Here is a 22,601-nt window from a genome sequence, read left to right on the forward strand (position 1 = left end):
TTTCACTACTAAAATGATTATAGGATCTTCATTAAAGTGTTAGGATACTTGTAAGTAATCATTTCATAGTTCACTTCAGAGCACAAGAAAAATTATGGAAGAGGAAGTAGTGAGTATTTATCATTTGTTTTAATTCTAATAAAAATTTTCAAACATTTATCAGAGCTTCCCCCAGAAAGACTATGAAAATAAAAGTAGATTATCATTTCTATATTTTATTTAATATAATAATATCATAGGCGGGAAACTCAGCAGCTGTCATCTATCTGAAATAACATTTATTTATCACCTACCATATGCCCTTATACAATGTATGATGATATAATGAAAGAAGATTCTGTCCTCCAGGAATTTACAGCCAAGTTGAAGGGATAAAACAAATAAAAACAAGTATATTGCAAAGTAACTATCTCTGGAGATCAGAAAAAAAGTATAATTGCTAATTAATTGATTTTTATTATGGTTTGAATATGAAAAGCTCATGTGTCCAAAAATGAAGGAATGTTTAGAGGTGAAAGGATTAGATTATGAGAGATGTAACCAAATGAGTGGACTAAACTACTTGATGAGTTCATTATTTGAGTGGATTAATGGGTAGCAACTGTAGACAGGTAGGATGTGACTAAAGGAAGTAGGCTAGCAGGGGGCATGTCCTTGGGGATTGTATTATCCCTGGCTCCTTGCACTTAAGCTCTCTCTGCTTCCTGATTGCCATGTCCTGAACTGCTTTTCTCTGTCATATTCTTTTGCTATGATGTTCTGCCTCATCTTGCATGTAGAACTACGGAATGGGCTGACCATGGATTGAATCTCTCAAACACTGAACTAAAATAAACTTTTCCTCCTCTAAGTTGTTCTTTTCAGGTCTTTTGGTCATAGCAATGAAAAGCTGACTAACACAGTTTAAAAAGAAAAAATCTGTTACACTTTTGACCATTTTACAATGGGTAAATATTTTTATCTATGAATGTGTCAAAGTAGGTATGATGATTAATATTATGTGTCAGCTTGGCTAAGCTAGGACACGCAAGTATTTAGTTAAACATTATATATATGTATATATATATATATGTGTATATACATACACATATGTACATGTACATCACACACATATGTATACTCACATCTCTACATATATCTTCTTATAGGTATCCAGTCTGTTTCTCAATGGGCAAAAATCCACATTATTTAGAGGAAGACAATGAATCCAGAATATCTTAACTTTCTCATTCACAGTACACAGTGTACACTCAGAAATTACTAGGCATGAAAGAAGGAAAATGTGACTTATAAGCAACAGAAAAAAAGTGAATAGGAGCAGATTCATAGATGGGTCAGTTGTTGGAATTAACAGGATTTTAATAATTATTAATGTTAACAAACATAGCTGAAAAATTGAATATAATAGATAAAAATAAGGGATTTCAGGAGCCATGGAATACCTAAGGAAATAATGAAAATTAAACTGAAAATACAACATTTGAATTTTAAAAATGTTAAGTGGGCTTGCTGAAGATTAGAAACCAGAAAAGAAAGGATCAGTTAACTTGAAAACAAGTCAATGAAAATTATTTGAACTGAAATGCAGGGTGGAAGAAAGATTGAGAAAAATTAAAATGTCTCAATAACTTTACATCAATATCAGATAATAAGATGTGCATGTAAATAGAGTGTATTGAGGGGGAGATAGGGAGCCATTATGTTGAAAAATATTGATGAAATATTGGTTAAGGATTTCTTGAATTTGATTAAAAACATCAACTCCAAATCTAAGAAGCTCAGCAAACCTCAGAATTAGAAAAAAAATTCCCTTGGGCATATCATGATCAAACAGCTGAAAATGAAGCTAAGGGAGAAAGCTCTTCAAAGCATCGAAGAAAACGACATCACCGATGTGGAAATCTTAATAAGAATGTCAGTGAACTTCTAAGTAAAAGTAAAAAGCAAGTAAGCAATGGAATGATTTCTTTAACAATTTTTTCCTTGCTGGCTGAAAAAAATTGTCAACTTAAGATTCTTTATCTTGTGAAAATATGGGTCCAAGTCAAGATATTTTCAAATAAATAAAAGATAAGGACATTCATAGCCTGCAAATTCATACCACAAGAAATCCAAACTAAGCTCTTTGGGCTAAGATAAATAATTTCAGAAATAAATTCAGATAAACAGAAAGAATTGAAAGACATTGGATAAGAAGAAGTAAATACTCATTTTATTTCTTTTAATGAATTCTGAAGAAAAGATAATTAGGTATTTAGAGCAAAAATACCAACAACATATTGTAGAATTCACAACATACATAATAATTAAATGTACAGCATTAACACAAAGGACTATAGGGGTACATAGAATAAATTATGGTAAAATCCTTGCATTATGTGGGTGAAGTGATATGATATCAATTTAAGGTAGGCAGGGACAATTTAAGGATGAATATTGCAATCCCTAGTGAAGCCATTAAAAAACAACAACATGATGATGTGTAAATAAATTTTAAAAAAGCAATGAAAAAGCAATTGAAATACCAAATAAAAAAGCAAGGGGGAAAGGATCAAAGTCACAAAGAACAGAGAGACCAAATACAAATCAAATAGCAAGATACAAGACTTAAATATAACCATATCAATAATTACCTTAAATGTGTTGAGATTGAACCCAATAATTAAAATGTAAAGATCATAGACTAGATAAAAGAGCAAATCCTAGTATATACTGTTTACAAGAGATACATATTAAGGATAAGGACACAGATGTATAAAAAATAAAAGCATAGTTCTGGTTTTTAGTGTGGCAGGTGTGGTATTTTAAGTTATCACTTCCATCCTAACAAAATGTCGAAAGCTGAACAAACTAAAAATTTAACAAATCTTCTTAGATCCATCAGAGAAGTGAGATCATCCCTCACCCTTACCACTAACCCCCACATTGGAAAGACAGGTAGACACAGAGAATCGTAACTTACAAGAGCAGAAACTCAGTTCTGCGGGAGCCAGAGTAGGGAAACATGAACTGTGATTAATGGATTTCTGGATCCTCAGAGAGGACAAATTTGAAAGGTAAAATCTCTGGTAGGAGTCAAAGCAAATGAAAGGATCTCACACTTGGTGAGTTTCATCTCTAGAAACTCTATAAGTTTCTCACACTGAATGAAGACTGAAGAAAAATCTCTACAGTCTTCTGGTATGAGGAGAAAAGAAACCATTTCAAAATATGCTATGGAATTCTGTTTTTAATAAAGGCTGCTCGTAAAAGAGAAATCATTTTTTATCACAGCTGATCTACCAAGTTTTTTATCGGAGTCTAATAGGCCTGAGTAGAGGAATATACCTACTACCAGTTCTCTGTAACCTTCCATGTGAAAGAAGAGAAATAACCAAATCCAGCCTACTCTTACCATCCTGAATCACCTAGGGGTATGCAAAAAAGGAAAAACAGAAACATCTTTGAAGTTCACAGCAAAAGTGTGTACAGTCTCCCTGAGAGACTGAGATAAGATCATAAAATATAGAACCTTTCCCCTCCCCACACCTTATTACCACATCTGCAAATTACCACATACTGCAAATTCTCATACCTGGGACCTTATGTCTACTTCCCAAGAAAAAGTCACAATACATATTTTCTTATTTTTTTTTTAATTTATATATGACAGCAGAATGCATTACAATTCTTATTACACATACAGAGCACAATTTTTTATATCTCTGGTTGTATACAAAGTATATTCACACCAATTCATGTCTTCATACCTGTACTTTGAATAATAATGTCCATCACATTCCACCATCATTTATAACCCCATGCCCCTCCTTTCCCCTCCCACCCCTCTGCCCTATCTACAGTTCATCTATTTCTCCCATGCTCCCCCTCCCTACCCCACTATGAATCAGCCTCCTTATATCAGAGAAAACATTCGGCATTTGACTTTTTGGGATTGGCTAACTTCACTTAGCATTATCTTTTCTAACTCCATCCATTTACCCGAAAATGCCATGATTTTATTCTCTTTTATTGCTGAGTAATATTCCATTGTGTATATATCCAATTTTTTTTATTCATTCAACTATTGAAGGGCATCTAGGTTGGTTCCACAGTTTAGCTATTGTGAATTGTGCTGCTATAAACATTGATGTCCCTGTAGCATGCTGTTTTTCTATAGTCTCCATCATGTGGGATTAAGCCCCAACTTCCTTAAAAGACTCCTTTTGCTCAAGAATTAAAATCAAGAATCAATAAATGGGATAGACTAAAAAGTTTCTTCTCAGCAAAAGAAACAGAGAGGTGAATATAGAGCCTACATCTTGGGAGCAAATCTTTACCCCTTATACATCAAATAAAGCACTAATCTCTAGGGTATATAAAGAACTCAAAATGCCAAGCATCAAGTGGGCCAATCAAATGGGCCAAGGACCTGAACAGACTCTTCTCAGAAGATGATATACAATTAATCAACAAATATATGAAAAAATGTTTATCATTGCTAGCAATTAGAGAAATGCAAATCAAAACCACTCTAAGATTTCATCTCACTCCAGTCAGAATGACAGCTATTATAAAGACAACCAACAATAAGTGTTGGCAAGGATGTGGAGGAAAAGGTACATTCAAACACTGCTGGTGGGACTTCAAATTGGTGCAGCCAACATGGAAAGCAGTATGGAGATTTCTTGGAAAATTGAGAATGGAACAAGACATATTTAAAGACAAAACATAGTTGGAAAACACTGAACAGATATTAGAACTAGATCCAGCTAGGGGATTATCGTATTCCAAATTTAAAACAAATATTATCAATATGGGAAGTTCTAATGGAAAAGAAAAATAGACAACATGCAAGAATAGATGAAAATTAAGCAGAGATGAAAATTCTAAGAAAGAACAAAAAGGAGTGCTATAGGTTTTTTAAAAATACTGTAACATGAATGAAAAATGGTTTTGATGGACTCCTTGGTAGACTGAACATTGCTAAGGAAAGAATATATAGTGTTAAAGAAACGGCAGTAGAAATTCCTAAAACTTAAAAGCAAAGAGAAAAAAAGTAAAAAAATAAATGTGGAATAAAGAACTGTTGAACAAATGGTATAATATATATAAAGGGAATACAGAAAAAGAAGAAAAGAACAGAAGCAATATTTGAAGCAATGATGACTAAACATTTCCCTGAAATTAATATACCAAGCCACAGATCCAGGAAGCAGAGAACAAGCAGAATAAATAATGAACAAAAGAAAACCCTATACTTAGGCCTATTATATTCAACTGCAGAAAATCAAAGGTAAAGAAAAAGTCCTGAAAGAATCCAGGAAAAAACACTTAACCTATAGGAGAACAAATGCAAGAATGTCATCTGACCTTTCAGAAACCATGCAAGCAAGAATAGAATGGAATGAAGTATTTAATGTGTTCAGAAAAAAAACCATTAACTTAGAATTAATACAACCTAGAATTCAGTACATTGAGGTACGTTGAAAAATTCTCCTTTAACAGTGTGGAAGAAATAGACTTTCTCAGGAAAAAAATTGAAGAATTTGTTGCAAGTAGATTCACTTTGAAAGAAATGTTAAGAGGCAGTTTTTCAAAGACAAAATAATATAGTCAGAGAACAGAAGATAATATAGTCAGAGAACAGAAGAAAGTGTTAGAGAATAAATGGTGAAGGTAAAACTAAAACTTTCATTTTTAAATTCTAATTTAACCTATTAAAAACAGTCTGTTTAAAATAACAATAATAACTATATATTCAGTTATTACAATTTATGTTTAAGTGAAATGAAGGACAACAATGATACAAGGAAAGGAAGAGAGGAATTGGGAATATTTTGTTCTTACAATGTTATTTGAAATGAATTTTGATTAGTTGCAAGGACACACAAAAGGGTCTAGTGTAATCAATTAAAAACTTTTAAACTCATTTTCTAAAAACTAAATTTTAACTAATTTAAGAAAAAAGACAAAGTGGAATCATACAAAATACTCAATAAAAATCACAAAAGGCAGGAAAAAAAGAACAAAAAAAGGTTAATAAGCAGAAAACAAAAAATGAATTTGTGTGATTCAAATATGTCATTAATCACCTTAAGTGCTAATACTCTAAATACTCCTGATAAAAGACAGACTATCAGGATGCATCTAAAAACAATACTCAAATTATTCATTGTCCACAATAAACTCACCTTAAAAGTAAAGACACACGTAGACTAAAATTAAATGAATTAATTTCAAACAGAGCACACTTCAGAGCAAGGCAATTAATCAGGGTAAAGAGGGGAATTACATAATAATAGAGGTCAATTCTTCAAGAATATATAAAAATCTTTAACGCGTATTCACCTAATCACAGAGTGTCAAAATAGAGGAGGCAGAAAGAAATAGAATTACAAGGAGAAATATTCGAGTCTGCTTCATCATGTTGGAGACTTCAACACCTTCTGTTAAAAATAGACCTTCCAGGCAGAAAATCAGTTACCATAGTTGAATTGAGCAGTATTATTAATCAACTGGATTATAATTGACATCTATAGACAATTTCATCCAACTATAGTGAAATATATATTCTTTTCAAGTTCACAAGGAATATTCACCAAAATAGATCACATTCTGGGCCATAAAACATATCTTAACAAATTCAAAAGTAAAGAAGTCATACAATGTCTGCTCTTTATAGAATTAAACTAGCAATGGATAACAAAAAGATGACTAGAAAATCTCAAAATCGTTGGAGATTAAACAACACAACTCCATGTAACATAAGTCAAAAAAGATATCTGAAAGTATCTTAAAAATAATTGGAACTATGGGGCTGGGGATGTGGCTCAAGCGGTAGCGCGGTCGCCTGGCATGCGTGCGACCCGGGTTCGATCCTCAGCACCACATACAAAGATGTTGTGTCCGCCGATAACTAAAAAATAAATATTAACATTCTCTCTCTCTCTCTCTCTCTCTCTCTCTCTCTCTCAAAAAAAAAAAAATGGAACTAAACCAAAATGAAAATAAAAGGACAAAATTTGTGGGCTGCAGTAAAAGCAATGCTTAGAGGAAAACTTATAGCATTAAATGCATATATTACAGAGGAAGAAAGATATGAATCAATAAGCTTTTGCCTTATGAAATGAGAAAAACGGAAATTAAATCATCAGTAAGCACAATAAGGAAAATATTTCTGTATAAATCAATGAAATTGAACATAAGAAATCAAAGAGAAAATTAACAAACACACAAATTGCCTCCTTGAAAAGATCAATACAATTGACAAACATCTAACTAGGCTAATTGGGAAGACAGAGGACATAAATTACTAATATTAGAAATGAACAAGGGATATCACTAGTAATCTACTGGACATCAAAAGGATAATACATAATTATGAGCAACTTTAAGCTCACAAATTCAATAATGTAGATGAAATGGATGAATTATTTGAAATACAGTCTACCAAAACTCACACAAGAAGCACTAGATTATGCTAATATGTCAATTTTTATTAAATAAATTGAGTTAATAATTAGTAACTTTTCAAAACTAGAAAGCACCAAGCTCAGATAGGTTTATTGATGAATTCTGCTAAACAGTCAAGGAAAAAATTCATAACAATTCTCTATAATCTCTTTCAAAGACAAAAGCATAGAAAATATTTCCTAATTCATTCTATGAGGCCAGCATCACCCTAATACCAAAGAAGACATAGAAACAAAGAAAACTATAGACCAATATCTCTTATGAACATTGATGCAAAATTCCTCAAACAAACTATTGGCAAATTGAATTTAACAATGTGTAAAAGGAATTATACATGGTGGTTATGTGTAATTACTTCAAAGCATGGAAGTCTGCTTCAACATTTAAAAATCAATTAATGCACTATATCACATTATCAGACTAAAGAATTAAAATCACATGATTATATCAATAGGTGCATAAAAATATTTGGCAAAATCTGTCACCCATTCATATAATAACAACCAGCAAATGAGAAACAGAACATGCCAAATAAAGAACACCTAAATAAAATCATACTTCACATCACACTTAACTATGGAAAAATAGAAGCTTTCTCACTAAGATCAGAAACCATGCAATGATGCTTTCTTTAAGTATTTCTTTTTATTAGATATTAGAAGTCCTAGTTCCAAGTCCAATAAGACAAAAAGAAGAAAATAAAGGTGAACAGACTTGGAAGAAATAAATAAAAATATCTTTATTCTCAAATAACATGATAATTTATATAGAATGCCTGAAAGAATTGACAAAAAAGCATTTAGAATTACTATGCAATTTTAATGAGGTGGAAGGATACAAGGTTATTATATAAAATTAAATAACCTTCCTGTATGTCATTAATGTGTAAGTGCATTTAAAATTAAAATCACAATGTCATTTTTATTAGCATCTTCTAAAATGAAATACTTAGGTACAAGTCTAGTAAAACATACCTAAAATCCATATGAGAAAAACTAAAAATCCTGATGAAAGACATCAAAGAAAAAGTAAATAAATAGAGAGATATTCCACATTCATGGATAGGAAGGCTCAATAGTATTGAGATGTCATTTTCTTCTCCTCTTCACCTATACCTCCAATGCAATCCCTATCAAAATCCCAGCAGGTTATTTTGTAAATATTGACAAACTGATTCTAAGTTTTATATGAAGAATCAAATACCAAGAATAGCCAACAGAATACTGAGGAATAAAAAAAATGGGAAGATTGACACTACTTGACTTCAAGACTTGCTCTAAAGCTACATTAATCAAGAAAGTATAGTAATGGTGAAAGAGTAGATTGATGAGATGGAATAGAAAGTTCAGAATAGACTCATGCAAATATAGTCAATTAATACATGATAAAGATCAAATGAAGCATAAAGTCTATTCATCAAATGATGTTGAAACAACTAGGCATCCACATTCAAGCAAGTGAATCTACAGACTTTCTACTTGTCACAAAAAATAATTAAAAAGGATTATAAATATAAATGTAAAATAAAAATGATAAAAGTCCTAGAATTAACAAAGGAAAGAATCTAGATGGCCTTGGGTATGGCAATGACATTAGATACAACACCAAAGCCATGTCCAGGAAGAAATAATGAATAGGGGAAAATTCACTAAAATTAAAAGTTTTGCTCTGTAAAAACATGTTCAAGAGAATGAGAAGAGCAGACAGAGACTTGTAGAAAATATTTGCAAAGAACACAACGAATAAAGGACTTTTATTAAAAAAATACAAAGAACTTTTAAAAGTCAACAATAGAAATCTATAAGCCCTATTTAACATAGACAAAAGACTTTTACAGACACTTTCAAAGGAGATATACAGATATTAGGTATACATGGAAATATTGCTCAATAGATAAATAAATTCAGCAAAGGAGCAAGATATAAAAACAAAATTCATAAATCAAATGCTTTCCTATACTCCAATAGTGAATCAGCTGTAAAAGAAATCAGGAAAATAATTCCATTCACAATAACCTCAAATAAAATCTTGGGAATAAATATAACCAAAGAAATGAAAGATCTCTGCAATGATAACTGTAGAACTCTGACAAAAGAAATTGAAGAAGACCTCACTAGATGGAAAGATCTTCCCTATTCTTGTATAGGCAGAGTTAATGTTGTTAAAGTGGCTATACTACCAAAAGCACTATACAGATTTGATGTAACCCCTATAAATACACCAATGACATTCTTCACAGAATTAGAAAAGTAGTCTTAAATTCATTTGGAAGAATAAAAGACCAAAATAACCAAATCAATCCTGAGCAAGAGAGTGATCCTGGAGATATCACAATACCTTATCTCAAATTACACTAAAGAACTGTAGTAACAAAAACAGTATAGTATTGGCATCACCATAGACGTGAAGACCAATGGAATAGAAAAGAAGATACAGAGACAAATCCACATAGTTACAGTCATCTGATACTTGACAAAGGTGCCAAAAATATATGTTGGAGAAAAGATAACCTCTTAACAAATGTTGCTGGGAAAACTAGATATCCATATGTAGAAGATTAAAACTAGATCCCTATCTCTTGCTGTGCACAAAAGTCAAATCAAAGTAGATCAAAGACTTAGAAATCAGACCAGAAACTTTGTAACTGGTAGAAGAAAAAATTGGAACAACACTCCAACATATTAGTGAAGGCACCAATTTCCTAAACCCAATACCTAAATCTCAAGAAATAAAACCAAAAATCAATAAATAGGATGATATCAAATTTAAAAGTTTCTGCACAGCAAAGGAAATAATTAAGAGCATGAATAAAGAGCCTACAAAATGGGGAAAAAATCTTTGTCAGCTACTTCTCCAGTGGGGCATTAATATCCATACTATATAAAGAATTCAAAAACTTAACAACAACAACAAAAACCCTTATCAATAAATGAACCAAAGAACTAAATAGATATTTCTCAAAAGAAGAAGTACAAATCACCAACAAATAGATGAAAAATGGTCAACATCTCTGGCCATCAGGGACATGCAAATCAAAACAATATTGAGATTTCATCCACTCCAGTTAGAAGGGCAATCACCAAGAACACAAAAAATAACAAATACTGGTGAGATTGTGGAGAAAATGTACACTCATACATTGTTGGTGGGATAACAAATTGGTACAACCACTTTGGAAAGCAGTATAGAGAGTCCTCCAAAGAATAGGAATGGAACCACAATATGATTCAGCTACCCACTACTTGGTATTTATCCAACAACAACAAACAAACAAACAAACAAAAAACAAAACAAAAATCAGCATGCTATAGTAATACAGGCTCATCATGTTTATAGCAGTGTGATTTGAAATAGCCAAGTTATGAAACCTGCCCAGGTGCCTGTCAACAGATTAATGAATTAAGAAAATGTGGCATTTATACATAATGGAGTTTTACTCAGTCATAAAGAAGAATGAAATTATGTCATTTGCTGGTAAATGGATGGAACTGAAGAACATCATGCTAAGTGAAATAAGCCAGACCCAGGAAGTCAAAGGTTGAATGTTTCTTTTTTTTTAATCAAATGGGGCATAATTTCTCATTTTTCTGATTGTACAGGTTGCAGAATCACATTGGTCATACAGTCACCTATATACATACAGCAATCATAATGTCTATTTTATTCTGCTGCCCTTCCTATTCCTTCTCCTCCTCCCCTCCCCTCCCATCATATCTCTCTACCCAATCTAATGTGACACACTTTATTTTTTCTCATCACAACATCATACATGTATTCTGTATAACGATGAGGGTCTCCTTCCATCTTCCATGCAATTCCCTTTCTCCTTCCTTTTCCCTCCCACCTCTCTTCCCTATTTAGTGGTAATCTTCTTCTCATACTCTTCCTCCCTATCCCATTTTGAGTCACCCCCCCTATATCAGAGAAGACATTCCGCATTTGTTTTTTAGGGATTGGTTAACTTCACTTAGCATAATCTGCTCTAATGCCATCCATTTCCCTGCAAATGCCATGATCTTGTTATATTTTAGCGCTGAGTAATATTCCATTGTACATAAATGCCACATTTTTTTATCCATTCATCTATTGAAGGGCATCTAGGTTGGTTCCACAGTCTAGCTATTGTGAATTGTGCTGCTATAAACATAGATGTGGCTGTGTCCCTGTAGTATGCTCTTTTGAGGTCTTTTGGGTATAGTCTGAGAAGGGGAATAGCTGGGTCAAATGGTGGTTCCATTCCCAGCTTTCCAAGGAATCTCCATACTGCTTTCCAAATTGGCTGCACCAATTTGCAGTTCCACCAGCAATGTATGGGTACACCTTTCCCCCCCACACCCCTGCATCCTCGCCAGCACTTATTGTTGTTTGACTTCATAATGGCTGCCATTCTTATTGGAGTGAGATGGTATCTTAGAGTAGTTTTAATTTGCATTTCTCTGATTGCTAGAGATGGTGAGAATTTTTTCATGTATTTGTTGAGTGATTGTGTATCCTCTTCTGAGAAGTGTCTGTTCAGGTCCTTGGCCCATTTGTTGATTGGGTTATTTATTTATTTTTGTTGTTTAACTTTTTGAGTTCTTTGTATACTCTAGAGATTAGAGCTGTATCTGATGTATGAGGGGTAAATATTTGTTCCCAGGATGTAGGCTCCCTATTCACCTCACATATTATTTCTCTTGCTGAGAAAAAACTTTTTAGTTTGAATTCATTCCATTTGTTGATTCTTGGTTTTAACTCTTGTGCTTTAGGTGTCTTATTAAGGAATTTGGGGCCTGCCCCCACATTATGGAGATTAGGGCCAACTTTTTCTTCTATTAGACGCAGAGTCTCTGGTTTGATTCCTAGCTCCTTGGTTCATTTTGAGTTAACTTTTGTGTATGGTGACAGAAAGGGATTCAATTTCATTTTGTTGCATATGGATTTCCAGTTCTCCCAGCACCATTTGTTGAAGATTCTATCCTTTCTCCATTGCATGCTTTTAGCACCTTTGTCTAATATAAGGTAGTTGTAATTTTGTGGATTGGTCTCTGTGTCCTCTATTCTGTACCATTGGTCCACCCACCTGTTTTGGAATGTTTTCTCTTGTATGCAGAAACTAGAACACAGTTAGGGGGAAGAAAAGTGTGTGTGTGTGGGGGGGTAGGTTTGGGGAGTAGGTCTCATGAAAACTGAGGGGAAATCCAGTGGAGTAGAGGAAGGAGATTGAAGGGGAGGGTGGAGGAACAGGAAATGGGAGAAAATGTGGAATGAATTTGACAAAATTGTTATGTACATGTATAACTATACCACAGTGAGTCCCACCTTTCTGTATAATATATACAGCACCAATTAAAAAGTAGTAAAAAAAAATAGAAAGAAAACAAGTAGAGTAGAGGAAAGGGAATGGGGGAGGGAGAGGGGAAGGAAAGAGGGAGCACCGGTGACTGAAATTAAGCAAATTAAACTCCATGCATACATATCAAAATGAACGTTACTATTATGCATAATGATAATGCACTAATAAAAGCATTTAAAAACAAGATTGATCAATTTCATATATCATTAAGGAATTGCAAATTAAAATGATAAGATACAACTATTAGAATGGCTACAATTCAAAACACCAAATGGTGGAGAGGATGTAGAGCAACAGGAAATCTCATTTATTGCTGATGAGATTGCTACTCAGGAAGACAGTTTGGCAGTGTCTTACAAAGCAAAACATGCTCTCACCACAATATTCCACATTCCTTGATGATTTACCCAAATGAGTTGAAAACAGGTCCACGCAAAACCTGGTACCTGAATTTTATGGGAACTTTATTTATAATTGCTGAAACTTGGAAGCCGCAAAGATGACCTGAGTAGATGAATGAATAAATAAATAGTGGTACATCTGGAAAATGGATTATTATTCACCACTAAAAGTAGTGAGTTTTTCAAGCCACGAAAAAACATGGAGAAATCTTAAATACATATTACTAAGTCAAGAAATCAATCTTAGAAGACTACATACTCCATGATTTCTACCATAGGTCATTTTTGAAAAGGCAGAACTATGGAGAGAGTAAAAAGATTGGTGGTTGCTAGAGGTTGAGGTAGGGAGGGCTATGTAGAGCATAGAGGATTTTTAGGGCAATGAAACCATTCTATGTGATATTATAATGGTAGATGCATGTCATTATAGAAAAACTAAAAATGAACCCTAATGTCAGCTATGGACTTTGGGTGACAGTGATGTGTCAATGTAGGTTCATCAATTGTAACATATGAATCACAGTGGTGGAGGATATGATAGTGGAGGAGGCTGTGCTAGGTGGAAGAGGGATACAAAGGAACACTGCATTTTCCATTCAATTTTACTGTTAATACAAAACTGCTCTAAAATAAAGTCTATTTAAAAAGTAAAAGGATGGAATGAGATACACCATACAAATGTAAGAAAGTTGGCATGACTGTATTAATATCAGACCAAGGTGGCTTCAATATAAGAAGTATTACTAGAAATAAAGAGGACATTTCATAGCGATAAAAGGATCAATTTAAAAAAATAATTCTAAAGGATTATTTAGTAATTATTCAGCAATAGAGCCTCAAACTATATGAAGCAAAAGCTAGTAGAATTTTTGTGGAAAATAAACACACCAAATATCCTAATTAGAGATTTAACTCTGCTTTCTCAGTGATTGATAGCATAAGTGGACAAAAAAGAAAGAGAAAAGAAAATGAATCAGCAAGAATGTAAAAGTTTTTAAAACTACTAATTAAATTGCCCTCACTGATATTTATGGAATATTATACCAAATCATTGTAAAACACACATTCTTCTCAAGGACATATGGAATGATCTCCAAAATCAAACACATGCTTGGTCATAGACAAGAGCAATAAAGCAATTAAAATATAAAATTACAAAGAGCCAATACATGTATAGAATGGTGTATCACAGAAATGAGGATAAAAACATGAGATACCACTTTATACCCACCAGAATGGCAAAAATGTAAAAGACTGATAAAATCAGATGTTGGGGAGCAAGTAAAAACAATACATCAGTGGTGAAAAGATGCTTGGAAGTTTATTTAAAGAATATTCATGACAATGACAGATATAAAATATGTTTTCAAAAAGTCCTGTACAAAAAAAATTGTAGTAGATTTCAGAAGATAGTTGCCAAACTTGACACAACCCAGTCTTCAAAATGAGAATGGATAAGTAAATTGTGGCATTTTCTTCAATGGAATACCACTCCGTGATACAAAAATAATGAACTTCTGCTAGCTGCAAAAGCATGGATCAATCTCAAAAACATTACATGGAGCAAAGTCAGACAACAGAAAGAATATTATATAATCCCATGTATATAAAGTTCTAAATTGACAAAGTAAATTTATGATCACAATTGTGGCAGCTCCCGGAAAAAGGGATTAAGCCAGAAAGTGATGAACCAGAAATTTCTGAGTTGTAGATTACATGGGTGTAATGATTTCAAACATTATTGAATTATATGCCTAAAAGCTATGATTTTTTCTTATATGTAAACAATAACTCACTAAAAAGAGGAAAGAATATTATTACTTTATCTGTTAGAAGAGAAAATGCCACCCTCCATTATCCTCACAGTTGATGGGAAGTCTTATACATTTCTCTCTTTTTTTTTTACATAAAACAAAATCAGTATGAATTATCTGATGGACACAATATTAAGAGGGTTGATATCAATAGTTTTTAAGATAGAAAGTCCAAAAAAAAGAGTGATTGTACAATTTTTTTTTCTTTTTTTGTGATTGGACAATTTTATCTCAATTTTACATCAAGATACAGCTTTGAATTTTCGAAAATGGTGGAATATCATGTTCTGTATATGTGTTTCAGAAATAAAAATGACTAACATCATTTCATGGAAGTGCTATTTGTTTCTAGCATGCTTTCTGTCTTCTAGGGCTGGTAGGGGGGCCTAGGGGTAGATCGCTGCTTGCCTAACATGTGCTAGCCTCTATGTTCCAAAATTCTATTACTATCTATTTACTTCTTTGACTCTCCTTGGAAAATCTATTAACAAAGACATTTCAAACTCAAATTCTCTATTTCTACTCTTACCCAGTGGAACATCAAGAAAATTCTTAGATTTCCATAGTTTACAAAAAGACAGTAGTATCCAGGTACCCATTATAAATCCCCTCTTCTGCCCTAATCTTGTTCCAGCTTTTTTTTTTTTTTTTTACCTCAGAGGTCCTTATCCAAAAGTAGTTTTACTAATTCATACTTCAATTAATTCAGCAAACATGTTTGTCAAATGCCAAGGAAAAGTCATTATTTCTGCAGTATATTCAATGCCATTTTAGTCAATTCCTCTAACCTGAAAAATTCTGACAGCCGTGTTTTTGAAAATTTGATGACTCTTTTTAAACTCCTTAGAAAGAAGACTGCCAGATGTATTGCTGTGTTCACATATGTGCATGCATGTGCGAATAAAGTAATTAAATGATCCTTAGGTAGTTTGCAAAACCCTCACAGAGAGACTATGTTAGAAAACTTGGCATTGCCACCTAGGCTACTGATCTTGCTTCCCTATTTGCTCCAAAGTATTTGGTTTCTAAAAATTATGCTTGGGAATTAATTTGCCTTATGCCAGTTGATGAGTGAGATTTATCTTAATTTGAATAAACTATAAATGTCCATTCATTGGTTATGATCCTTGTTAAAGTAGGCTGCCAAGAAACACCAGGTGTCTGGGCCAGAGTTTACTCAAATATAAGATTAATCTTTTTCTGATGTTTGAAGGCTATAAATTCTTCATTTGACTTTGAGCCAAATATTTAATGTCTCTGATCCTGGTTTTCTTGTCTGTGAAGTAAGAAAGTTGATTATATTGAAATGTAAGTTTCAGTTCTACAATTCTGTGGACATATGATGGATAACCTAGGGAAAGATTATTGATACCACTAGCATAGGACTTGACTCAAAAACTGTGTTGATATGGAAAGGTAAGGCCAAAATTACACTTTTATTCTGAATAATTCAGAGTCTAATATTATACTACAAACTAAGGATGAAAATGTTCCTATCTTAGATAAATTTACTATCCAGTGTGAAACATAAAACAAACATAAAACAATAGCAATATGTAATGAAGTAAAAATAAAAATTACCTAAATTCTAAAGGTTAGAGTAATGAGCTCAAGTTACAAATGGCTAACAGCTACAATTTAAAAAGCTATCTTATCCTCAATGCATCTTCCTTTGTACATGAGACCTTGTATAATGTGCAATAACAGATTCTCAGTAACCAAATAGAATAATGATGTGTAGACAAAGCTGCAACGTAGTATTCAATGATGTTTTGTCTAGGTCTGTATCATTAAACTTTAAGTGTTCTACTAAAAGGAAAAATAATTTTAAATAAGGAAGAATTACATTAGGTAATCTCCACCTCCCCTCTCCCCCACCACCATTTTGGTTTCATACATTAAAAAGTGACCTACAGGGGCTGGGGTAGTGGTTCAGTAGTAGCATGCTCATTTAGCACATGTGAGGCAATGGGTTCGATCCTCTGCCCCACATAAAGATAAATAAATAAATAAAGGAATTGTGTCCATCTACAACTAAAAAAAAATTTATATATATATGTATATGTATGTGTGTGTATGTGTGTGTGTATACACACACGTATATATTTCATTATAAATTATTTTTAAAAGTGACATACAAACATTATTGTATTCTGTTGGTTCTGCTCTACAGCTGAGCAAGAGAGGCCATTAACATATACTTGGCTTAAGTAGTCATAGCATGTAATATTTATTACCTGTGCAATTACATGGCAGAAAGAGATGATGGCTTTTACAGAAGACGCACAGATTTTGGTGAAGGAGAATGTCTGAATTCTTCTCATGGCTGTATTTTTGGTGGGTTGACTGTAGTACTCTAATTTTGCTAATGTAAAGCAATGGAAAATATTCCATGTTTTTATTCACTTTAGAACATTTCTTTTTCCATTTTTTCCTATATATTTGATGTTGTTTTTCTGGGCGGTCATGTGTTTTTGGCAGTTTTTGGTTTTGATTTTTAATGTTCTTTGATCTTTTCATTAGCACACATGAGCAGAAATAATGCTTATTGCCACACTTTTTAAAAAACAATTTTATTTGACAGTGTTTTTTTAACTGGAGTACATTGTAATATATTTCATATAGATCTTCATCTAGTAACAGAATTTCTGCATAAAGTAAGGAAGTTTAGAAGTATCCTCCTGGTTTGTGTTTGGAGTAGATTCTGCATAGGTAAGAAATGCTTTCTGAATACTTAGCTTTCTATTCAAGATACTATGCTTTTCTTTCCAAATTGGTTTAACTAGTGGTCAGAGGAGAGTGGAAAATTGCAAAGGAAAAACTGATAATTAAAAAAACCTTGCATATTTTAGTTCTTTGGTATAGCAAGCTCAAAAACGAAAGGCATTATTTGTCCTTTTATCTTTCTTTCTTGAAAATTTAGTGTACTACCAAAATTCAAGCACTATTTTTAATTCTACAGTGTAGTTAGAATGTGTCTAGCTCAGAAGTACCTCTAGTACAACGGATCCAAAATATTTGCTTTTAAAATTCAGTCCAGGTTTTCTGAAATTGAAATGCACATGCAACTCATTTGTAGAATTGAACATACATCTTATAGTACACACTGGCATTAAATTGAAACCTGAACGATGAGAAGTCATTTGCGTGGGCAGGAAGCCAAATCATTCCTGGAGTTCCACATGCAGGCAGTAATTTACATCGACAGGTAGAAAACATGTTATGTGCTTTTGGTACAATGATGCCGAAAAAGCTTGGCAATGACTCATAACTTAGCTAACCTTTAAAAATGCTCAAAAACATGGGGAAAACGAATGAAAACTTGCTTTTGTCTGAATTCAAAGTCAGAGAGCCCTTGGGATCTGACAAGGTGAATCATGGAAAGGGACCAAAGGTAGATCGATCGATGGATTGATGGATCGATAGGTAGGTAGATAGATAGATAGACAGATAGATAGATAGATAAATAGAAAAAGAAAACCCACAACATTAAGCTTTAGGTTTTGTTATCTTCTTATTTTTGTTACTGTAAGGAAACTGAAAGAAGAGTTTATGGTTTTTCAATTCATTTTTTCTTTTAAGATAAATGAAATAGCTTTGTTTCTTTCCATGTTTCATCACTGGGATTGACTTTAGCACTTTCCTTTATCTCTTCCATATTTGATATTGTCAATTATGAACTAAAGGAATATGTATAGTCATCTCCCTTAAAATCAGTGATACTTAATATTCCTGAACCCATTGGTGGGAGCAAGCTGGACAGATTGAGTAAAGAAACAAACCACAGTCAATGTCCCTCCCTATATAGAGTAGTCAAAATTCCAAGACTGTCTCTACCACAACTGCTGTGAATCGTGCATACTAGTTTTTCTGGGCCCCAACTACTGTATTTTCTTGAATAACAGTTGATTCTCTTTTCCTTGAACTTGTCCTGAACAGAAAATCTCTTATATGTAACTGTTTGGGGAGGGAAAAAAAAAAAAGAATTTCAACCTTTAGTCTAGATAGCCCACAGAAAGTGAATAAAAGCAGTCACCTAGAATGACCACCTCTACCTGTGGTTCCAAATCTGACAGCTATTCCCCATCTATTTTAGTCAGCTTTCTTGTATTATCTTACACATGAACTCTTAGGGGACACCACATATCCAACCCATAATATCATCCAAGTATATAAGCTTGCTGCCATTGCTTTCAAGAACCGCACATCTCCAACAGCCATTCTGCTGCAGCTTGGGTTCCAGTGTACAGTGAAATCAGGCACATTCCATCTTGTTGACACACAAGCCCCCACCACGCCTGGGAGACCTCTTTCTCCCTTGAAGCAAAGCTTGGAAATGTCTGGGTTTCAGGACAGCCAATCTTGTCATTACATTCCTAACAGTGTGTACATCAGTTCTCATGTGACTAGGGAAAGTTTAAATCTTGAATTTTGAAGAGTGGAGCAGACATTACAAGTTTCAACAGGTGGTACTGTTCAAATAGTGGCATAAAGTCTTTCCTTTGTTATTCAAACCTAACCTATAATCTTTCTGGAGTAAAATGGTATATTGTTTTAAAAATACGGAAGTAGATCTCTCCTTTAGTTAGGACAAAGAATGCTTTTGTTTGGTGGGACATGGGAGGGTCATTGAATAAATCTGGTAAACAGTAACTTGTGGATAAGTGAAAACACAAATAATAGATGTTGTTCAATTTTCATTGTTGACTGAGTTTAACTGTCCTTTGCAAGGTGTCTGTGAACAAAAATTACAGAGAGAAAATTATTTCATCATCTGCAGTACATAAAAGGCAAAGAGTAATATTTCTGTTTCAGCATTTCTCTCAATGCCGTGACTAATTTCAGGTACAGAGCAAGCTCTTAAATGTTTGGTGAAGAAATAAGCAAAGCAAAGAATTAATTTTTTGCATGATCAGATCTCTTTGATATTACAAATTTTAGTTACATATCTTATCTTTCTGAAGGTTATGAAAGCCCTAGTTCATTCACAAATGTTTGTAGTGTACCAGGAAATAATGTCCTGTGACCTCCTAAACTTTTAGTCTTACAGACCAAAAAAAAAAAAAAAAAAAAATGGTGTTTCATACTGTGTCAGGAACTGATATCTGAAGAAAGAAGCTCCCTTATTATTGTCTACTTACAAAAGTAGTCTATTAAGTAGTTAAGTGAGATAGATACCATTTATTAAAGGATTTTAGGTTAACAATTCAAAGGGACATTGAAACCTTGACTGTTTTTGCACTTAAGTAACAACATATCTTCCCTTCTTTTCCTCCTCTTTTCCTTTAATTCTTTGAATTCAGTAATTCTTTTCTATTAAGTGTTCAGAGAGAAATGCAAATCAAAACTACTCTAAAATTTCATCTCACTACAGCATACTACAGGGACACAGTCACATCAATATTTATAGCAGCACAATTCATGATAACTAAATTGTGGAACCAACCTAGATGCCCTTCAGTGGATGAATGGATAAAGAAAACATGGTATATATACACAATGGAATATTATTCAGCATGAATAAAATCATGGCATTTGCAGGTAAATGGATGGAGTTGGAGGATATAATGCTAAGTGTAATTAGTCTATCCCAAAAAACCAAATGCTGAATGATTTCTCTGATTTAAGGATGCAGATTTATAATATGCTGGGGAGGGGGAGTGAGAGAATTAAATGAACTCTAGATAGGACAAAGGGGAAAAGGGGAGGGAGAGAAAGGGAGGTGAAATAGGGATAGGAAAGGTGGTGAAATGCGATGGTCATCATTACCCTAAGTACATGTAAAAAGGCACTAAGGATGTGACTCTACTTTGAGTACAACCAGAGATATGGAAAATGTGGTCCATATGTGTAATATGAATTGTAATGCATTCTGTTGTCATATATAACAAATCAGAATTTTTAAAAAATGGTAAAATAAAAAAAGGAGAGACCACCTAAAAAAAAAAGTTTTCTGACAGAAGTTCTGTTTGTATTATTCATAGTCCTATGAGAAATACTTAAAACTTTGCTGACATTGAGATAAGGTAAAATAATTAAGGTATCAGACTCACTTTGGTGTCTTTTAGATTGATATTTCTTGATACTTCTCTTTGTAAGACTACTATACTGGTCTCATCATCTTATGGAGAACTAAATAGGCTAGTTTGAATTGAAACTTACACAGTCATAGAACACATCAGTAGGGGTGGAAGACAAATGCATTTTTTTGTAACTAAGGTTTGTGCATAGCTTCTGCCTACATCTACATTCTGTGTTATCTGACACCAAGTGGCCACCATGATACCCAAGTAGAAAGGGCATCATGGAGAAGAGCAGATAAATCTTACTGGCCGTCTCATGCTCTTTTGCATGCTCTCATTGAAAGCTATGTGCATTAAAAATGCTATTTTCTATGTCAAGCCTCTCAAAATATATTTTGTACCTATACCAAGGACTAGAGAGGAGTTAGCCAAGAAAGGCATTTGTTTTTTCACACAAAGTGAAGTGATAATAGTTCCAAGCAATCTCAAAGAATATATAAGTAGGCATAATTTAGCAATGTATTCAAGACCAACAAAAAAATTAATGGAATCCAGCACAAACTGACAATGAAAAATAAAGTTTCAAGGTGTCAACGGCACTGAATCACATCACTTGATGATGTTCAACTAGCAGGTAAACTGGTCTGGAACATCCAAGAATTCCTTATTCACTTGTCTGATACCTTGGTGGGAGGGTTGGAAAGATTGTTCAGCAGGAACTGTGGCCTAGAAGGTGCACATGGTACTTCCAGCAAGGTAGACTCTGGACAGCCAAAATTCTAGGTAGAAGCTGCACGGCCTTTTGTTAACAATGGGACCATTTGGAAGAATGGCAATAAGTTCCTAGGGAAGTAAATTTAATTCAAAATGCACCTTAAATGCTGGTGGGAAAACAAAAAGAGTACTTTGTGTTAATAAAGTACTTTTTGAAAAGAATGACTGGGCTAAAATAGGGCTAAGAACAACAAATGACAAATCTAAACTTTGACCCAAGCATGTCTATGACTTTGTCAGGCTCTGGCAACCCAAATATCAAAGAGCTGCAACACTCTTCTTAAAGAAGAAGACACCAGCTAGCATGAAAATATAGACTCCCAGACACTGACTTAATATTATGGGATGTGTGCTTCTGAGATGGGGAATTGCACAGTGGCTAAAGATGCAACCCTCTGGGCTCACACAGCAGCTCCACCACTTCCTGGGCAGCATAAATGATATCTCAAGCCTTCTTGTCCTCATTAGCAGTTCCTGTCTCAGACTGCTTTGTGAGAATCAAGTGATTTAGTATTCCTTAATACTCCTGGCCCAGGAAAAGGGCTTACTTCCTGTCAAACAAGATGGTTGCTACTATTATTACTTATAGAAAGCTGGAGGAGAAATTCATCCAATTGGGTAGAATAAATGAAAGAAAATCTAAAATATGACAAAAATATTAAGTCTTGAAGACAGATTAGATGCTTGCCAGGAGAACAAGATATTATTTAGGGACAGAGAGAATACTGGTACAGCCCGAACTATAACTATAGACCTAATTTGTTCAAAGGTACTTCAAAAATGATATATAAAAGTTTTA

The sequence above is a fragment of the Callospermophilus lateralis genome, chromosome 9 (assembly GCF_048772815.1).
Source record: "Callospermophilus lateralis isolate mCalLat2 chromosome 9, mCalLat2.hap1, whole genome shotgun sequence".
Taxonomy (NCBI): domain Eukaryota; kingdom Metazoa; phylum Chordata; class Mammalia; order Rodentia; family Sciuridae; genus Callospermophilus; species Callospermophilus lateralis.